The sequence below is a fragment of the Palaemon carinicauda genome, chromosome 29, assembly GCF_036898095.1.
Source record: "Palaemon carinicauda isolate YSFRI2023 chromosome 29, ASM3689809v2, whole genome shotgun sequence".
NCBI classification, from domain to species: Eukaryota; Metazoa; Arthropoda; class Malacostraca; order Decapoda; family Palaemonidae; genus Palaemon; species Palaemon carinicauda.
Genome location: NC_090753.1, coordinates 48,574,586 through 48,582,085, shown reverse-complemented (window position 1 = coordinate 48,582,085; position 7,500 = coordinate 48,574,586). Strand labels below are relative to the sequence as shown.

The 7,500-nt window shown below is 38.0% G+C and overlaps 1 protein-coding gene across 1 annotated transcript in view; it reads right to left on the bottom strand.

The window, feature by feature from the left end:
• LOC137622788 (nucleoporin NUP42-like) overlaps positions 1-4,648 on the bottom strand; it is a 7,153-nt gene extending 2,505 nt beyond the window's left edge. Inside the window, exon 1 of the mRNA XM_068353385.1 lies at positions 4,518-4,648. The gene's annotated coding sequence lies outside the window, so the exon portion shown is untranslated. The remainder of the gene's footprint in view (positions 1-4,517) is intronic.
• Positions 4,649-7,500: the final 2,852 nt, after the last annotated feature.

Sequence of the window (7,500 nt, the reverse complement as noted above, 5' to 3'; positions counted from 1 at the left end):
GGGGAGGAGGAGGAGATGGAGGTAGATCAGGGGAGGAGTAGGAGATAGAGGTAGATCAGGGGAGGAGGAGGAGATGGAGGTAGATCAGGGGAGGAGTAGGAGATGGAGGTAGATTAGGGGACAAGTAGGAGGAGTAGGAGATGGAGGTAGGTCAGGAGAGGAGTAGGAGGAGTAGGAGATGGAGGTAGATCAGGGGAGGAGTAGGAGGAGGAGGAGATGGAGATAGATCAGGGGAGGAGGAGGAGGAGTAGGAGATGGAGGTAGATCAGGGAAGGAGTAGGAGGAGGAGGAGGAGATGGAGGTAGATCAAGGGAAGAGGAGGAGGAGAGGGAGTTGAGGTGGAGGTGTTAGAGGTAGATCATGGAAGGCAGAGGAGTAGGAGAAGTAATGGGATGCTATGCTTCTCTGAAGGTACAGTTACACGGACATTCCAGGCTGATGAGCCAGATCAGCTACAATGTTTGGGATCAGAATTACAATTATAACCTTTCTAATAAAAAATTGAATACTTCAAGAGATGCTAGAATTTAAACCGACAAGGCAGAAATCACTTTTATGTATTAACTGATCTTGTATATCTATAACCGGTATGATCTTTTGATCTACCTTATGTTATTGATAACTTGATTAGATATCCCAGGTGTCAGTAATATTTTTTTTTCAAAATAGAAAAAAAATGGTAAAATATATTTTTCACTGACAACTGTCCAGAATTTTATATTTAGAAGACTCCGGCCTACGTGGCTGAGGACTATGAAACGTGAAGCAGGAGATAATGAATGGAGAAATATTGATTTAAAAACTCAAGAAAAGGCTACAGGTGAAATCTAACCGAGGCCCTTTGCGTCAATAGGCGTAGGAGATGATGATGATGAATTCCTTTTTTGTGACAAAACAAAAGTGACGAAAATAAATACCATTACCCTATCCAAGGCCGAAGATGATCAAGAAAAATTGAAGAGAAAGAAAGATAACAGGAAACGTAATGTGTGGTTAGAGCTTTTAGTCAGGGAAAATGAGAGATGGGAGAAAATTCCTGATTTCCTGAGGCTAAGCTAACTATAGTCCATTTCTTTTAGCGAGGCATATTTGCACCGACTCGCAACGGTGTCCTTTTAGCTCGGAAAAGTTTCCTGATCGCTGATTGGTTGGACAAGATAATTCTAACCCATCAGCGATCAGGAAACTTTTCCGAGCTAAAAGTGCACCGCTGCGAGTCGGTGCAAATCTGCCTCGGTAAAAGAAATGGACTATAGTTTAGCTTTTCGGTCCCGTGAATTTAAAAAACGCTTGATATACCTTGATGCTCATGGAGGTGAAGACCCAAATGGTATTTTTCCTTTGTTTTTTTAATAACATCGCCAATGTGTTAACTCCTAAGTTGGCTGTTATTTTTCGCAAGATTGCAAAAAAAGGTTCTTGCACTTGGAAAATTTGTATGCTTGTGGTAGCTTTAGCCCTGCTGATAACCGCCCAATTTCTATAATTTCATATCTGAATTTTTTTTATTGTCTTGTGGCAAAACGTTTAAATCATTTGTTCCCTAGTTTGTAATTTGATTTTCGCAAAGGCCTCAGAGCATGTGATGCTCTTCTTACAATCTCCAATGCTGTACAAAAATCCCTTGATTGTAGTTAGGAAGTTCGTATGATTGACCTTGATTTTAGCGCTGCCTTTGGTCGTGTTAATCATGAGGCCCTTGTCTTCAAACTCACAGTTGGTAGTGGGTTGGTCTTTTCTTAGCATCATTATTGAATTTTTAAGCATTAGATTATAAAGAGTTTTTGTTGATTGGCACCGTAGTGAGTATATGAATATAATTTCTGATGTTCCTCAGGGTAGTGTTCTTGTCCCATAACTTTTCATGCTATATACACATGATAATTTATGTGGTTTGGCCTATAACACAAGCTCGTTGAATATGCAGATGATGCTACTCTTTTTACTTTAATTCCATCTGAATGTAGATCTAGGATTGCTGAATCGCTTAATACGGAATAGCTAAAATTAGTGTTTTATGCAAATTATGGGGTATGAAGTTTTTAACCCTAACAAAACTTAAAGTATGATTGTAAGTAGATTGAGGGTCGTGGCTTCGCAACATCCACATCTCTGCATTGATAATGTTTCTTTAACTCTATACGATTCCTTAAAAATTTTAGGTGTGATTCTTGATTGCAAATTCAATTTTGAGAGACAAATTTAGTCAGTTTCTTCTTCAGTTTCACCAAAAAAAAAACTTATTGGGAAAGTCTTTTAAGATTTTTGATCACCAATTTTGAAGAAGTGTTCAGATGCTTTCATTCTGCCCTGTTTCGAGTATTGTTCTCCTGTCTGGTGTTTTAACTGTTGACTCCCATCTCAATTTATTGGACAAAAATTGTGGCAAATTAAATTCCTTATTCTTGGTCTAGACATTAATCTCTGGCATCGTCGTCCAGTTATTTCTTTATTCATGTTGTATAAGATTTTTCCAAATTCTGACCATCCTTTACCCACAGATCTTCGCGGACAGTACCACCCTGTATGTAATTCTAGGTATGCAGTAAATTCTAATAGTCTTGCCTTCTCCATCATAAGGCTCAATACTACACAGTATTCTAGAAGTTTTATTTCAACTGTGCCCTAAGTTGTGGAATGATATTCCTAATAAGGTAGTTGAATCGGTGGAACTTCAAAAGTTCAAAGTTGCAGCGAATGTTTTTATGTTGGGCATAAGAACATAGTCTCTATTTATAGTTTATTTATGAAAGGTCTTTTTTAATGTTGTTACTATACTTAAAGTATGGCTTTTTAATTGTTAATGCTTCTCTTGTAGTTTATTAGTTTCTCATTTCTTTTCTTCACTGGGCTATTTTCCCTGTTTGATCGCTTGGGCTTATAACATGCTACTTTTCCAACTAGGGTTGTAGGTTAGCTATTAGTAATGATAATAATAGTGGTAGCTCGGAGGTGGGGAATTGAAACATAATTATTCATAAACTAAAGTTCACAGAAGACATGACTCTACCAGGATATTTGACGAGGAGTTTGATTTTTCCCTAATGCGTGTCTTTCTATCAAAGACAGAAGTTTGTAATGTTTGTCGTCTAGGGAAACGTTTCTGTATGTAATAGGAAGTAGGTTGGCCTGGGCACCAGCCACCCGTTGAAGTACTACCGCTAGAGAGTTATGGGGTCTTTTCACTGGCCAGACAGTACTACATTGGATCCTTTTCTCAGGTTACAGTTCATTTTCCCTTTGCCTACACACACACACACACACACACACACACACACACACACACACACACCGAATAGTCTGGTCTATTCATTAAATATTTTTTTTGTCCTCATACACCTGACAACATTGAGATTACCAAGCAATTCTTCTTCACCCAAGGTCCCAAGGTGTAAACTACTGCACTGTAATTGTTCAGTGGCCAATTTCCTCTTGGTAGGGTAGAAGAGACTCTTTAGGTATGGTAAGCAGCTCTTCTAGGAGAAGGACACTCCAAAATCAAACCATTGTTCCCTAGTCTTGGGTTGTGCCATAGCCTCTGTACCATGGCCTCCCACTGTCTTTGGTTAGAGTTCTCTCGCTTGAGGGTACACTCGGGCACTCTATTTTATCTTATCTCTCTTCCTCTGGTTTTGTTAATTTTTTTTTATAGTTTATGTAGGAGATATTTTTTCTAATGTTATTCTTCTTAAAACGTTTTATTTTTCAATAAGTTTCCTTTTCTCACTGGGCTATTTTCCCTGTTGGAGCCCCTGGGTTTATAGCATCCTGCTTTTCCAACTAGGGTTGTAGTCTAGCAGGTAATAATAATAATAATAATAATAATAATAATAATAATAATAATAATAATAATAATAATAATAATAATGTCTCAGAGACGCTCCAATTCTCTTCGGTAGTTACACACATTTATATACCTCAGAGGTCATAACCCTCTCTCTCTCTCTCTCTCTCTCTCTCTCTCTCTCTCAATACCTGTAGATCTTTCTCGAAGTTCTGAGTCTCTCTCTCTCTCTCTCTCTCTCTCTCTCTCTCTCTCTCTCTCTCTCTCTCTCTCTCTCTCTCTCTCTCTCTCTCTCTCTCCTTAGACGCATGGCATTTTATTTTCTTATCATCTGTCGTAGGCCTTTCACCTCCTATTTGTCCAGGCTTCATTGACAAACTAAATAAAATTTCGATATAACGAACACTTTCCCGGTCAAATAATAACAGCTTCGATATGTTGTGTAGTTCGCACTGCTCACCGTGTTTAAACTTGATCGACCATTTATTTCTATTCATTTTCTAAGTAATTAAATGCAGCGCGTAAATCAAAATGTAGCGGCTGTCCATGTGAAGTTCAAAACAGTTTGAGTTTGTGTTCTCTTCCGGGTGAAATTGGAGGACACGAGTTGAGGGTTAATGCCCTTCTTTTTAGAAAAAAGAAATTCAGTTTTGATTAAATTACAAACCAATGCTATAGGTCATTGAAAAGCGACAGTGAATCATAACATAGCAATGAACTTTTCTGAACTAACCTTACCCTTGGGTACTGTCCGCTCGCCTATATTCGAAGAAAAGTCTGGAGGAGGAGGAGACGTCTAGAATGCGTCCTTCTCAGGCAAACACCAAGAGATAAACTCGCCCCAAAGCATCGAGAGAGAGAGAGAGAGAGAGAGAGAGAGAGAGAGAGAGAGAGAGAGAGAGATCACGAATTGACCTTATAATGAAACAACTCCCAAATCGTGAGGGTTTTAGGCTTTTCCCTCGCCACCCCGTGTCCCGGATTTGAAACGCCCACTTCAAGAGGACCTACCTCAGGTCATAAGTCACTTGCTTGACGTCACTGAGAAAGTCCGCTTGTTACCTTTTGACCCATTTCGAGGAAGGAGGGATCCTTTTGCAAACCAGTTTTTGACAGCGTAAGCAAATGGGCTGAACGATTTTTTTGCGGATGTGATGTCATGCGATGGTTTATTAATAGGAGTTTCATTACGTTTCGATTTTTGCAATTATTTTCGATCAGGATAAAATTGTTTTTCTCTTTTGAATGTTTATACTTCGTGCAGTTGTAAGAAGTAAAGAGATGGACGCTTAATTATGGGTATGAGTCGCATGTTCACTCATTAATTTGGCGTTATATAGTGGAATTTATTTTACTATTCATATTGTGCAATTTAGCAGTGGCAAAACATTGTAAACTATAGAGAGGCACTCAGTAGAGTGCAGACTTCCAGCGTGGCAGCTTATTTCTCTACCTTTTACTCGACCTTTACCTTGACCTTTGAACTTAGCATTAATTAGTTGGCGTGGATTTTCATATACTCAAATATGAACCAAGTTCGAAGTCTCTGTGACAAGGATGTCCAAACTTATGGCTGATTACGTGAATTGGACATTTTGCTTGACCTTTGATCTTTGACCTTCATCTTCCATAATTTAATCATTTCCAGCTTTTTACATAACAGTTAATCCTTGCAAGTTTCATTACCCTACGATCAAAATTGTGGCCAGGAAGCTGTTCACAAACACACACAAACAAACATACAAACACATAAACAGTGAATTACGCATAACCTCCCTCCAACTACGTTGGCGGAGATAATGAACTTGAATTTAGGGGAGAAAATTATTTAGGTAAATAGACTGATGGATACATGGTTAAATGAACAGATGAAATGACCACAGGATGACATCAGACTAAAGTCATTTTTAACGTTTCAGAATGTAAGAAATACACATCATTTGCCTTTAGTAATATATGCTAATTTCATTCAGGACATTTGATGAGTGATGGAGAAACGCTGGACGCAGTTTTACTGTCCACATGTGATCCAAACCAGAAAGGGAAACGGATTCTGAACCGGATTTTCTTGAAAGGATTTCATCAGAAATGATATTCCAGAAACATTGGGAAACAATCGTGCGTTCCACTATTATTACCTCCGCCAATGAAGTTGGAAGGAGGTTATGTTTTCGCCCATGTTTGTGTGCTTGTAATTTCTGTGTTTGTTTTTGTTTGTGAACACCTTCTTTGTCTCAATGTTAATCGTAGAGTAATGAAACCTGCATGGATTAACTGTTAAGTAAAAAGCTGGGAATGGTTAAATTTTGGAAGGTCAAGATCACGGTCAAGCAAAATGTCCAATTCACGTATTCAGCCATAAGTTTGGACATCGTTGTCACAGAGACTTCAAACTTGGCTCATATTTGTGTATGAAAATCCACGCCAATTAATACATGTTAAGGTCAAAGGTCAAGGTCGAACAGAAGGTCGAGAAATAAGCTGCTGCGGTGGAGTTCTGCGGTCTACTAAGTGCCCCTCTAGTTATTAGTGTTTTTCTCTTTAGATTTTATCAAGTTGTAATTTCGTTTGTTCAAAGACTTAAATGTATTTATTAACAAATAAACCCCTCCCCCCTTTTTTTTTTTTTTTTTTTTTGCAGAGCTTGAAATATTCTTGTATGAATTGAGTAACTTCAATGTCACTATTAAAGAGCAGGTACAAATGACAGATCAATTATTATAGTTTGACCCACGTACTCTATTAATCTTGGTTTGAGCAAACACAGGCGGTACGGTCAGAACCCAAGTGAGACCTGGAGGAACCAAAGTCTATAGATCCTAGGAGTAACAAGAAAATGATTGCTGATATCTTAATAGACTGGTCTACCCAATTTCAGAGCTGCCTAAATTACTAAAATGATTAAAATTATTAGTATTATTAAAATCATTGAATTATTATTATTACAGTTAAGATTATTATTATTATCAAAATTATTAAAACCATCACAAGAGCAAGGTCATTCGGCAATGAAAATCTACCGGGGCCTAAGATAGACTTTAATTACTTTAAGACTTTGATCAGTAGTGAACTGTTAAGCATTACGGTAATATAGAAGCGTTAAAACGTTAAGTCCTGACTTCAGACACTAGTGACTTTAGATACCGTTCCGAAGGTCAGGTCAAGACACTTTTGTTTTAGACTGACATGTTGATGGCAGTGAAGAGAGAGGCTGGCCTTTGGCTGGAGTTTAATGCTCTGAGATTATGGGTATTTCTGAAAAATAGATTTATACGGATACTTATCAGAAATTGTAAATCACTATTTGTTTACAATGTTTTTAAACATCATATTAAAGGCTGCTCATGAATGGCAGAGGTAAGGGACAGTGACACTGCCCTAGCTAACAGGACAATGGCCTAGAGACTGACCATATATCCATTGTAATTGTTCAGTGACTACTCTCCTTTTGGTATGGTTAGAAGAGAGACTTTAGCTATGGTAAGCATCTCTTCTAGGAGAACACTCCAAAATCAAACCATTGTTATTTAATCTTGGATAGTGCCATAGCCTCTGTACCATGGCCTTTCACTGTCTTGGATTAGAATTCTCTTGCTTGAGGGTACACTCAGGCACGCTGTTCTATCTTATTTTTCTTCCTCATGTTGTTTTTATAGTTTATATATGAAAGATCGAATTCAATGTTGTTACTCTTCTTAAAGTATTTGATTTTGTTT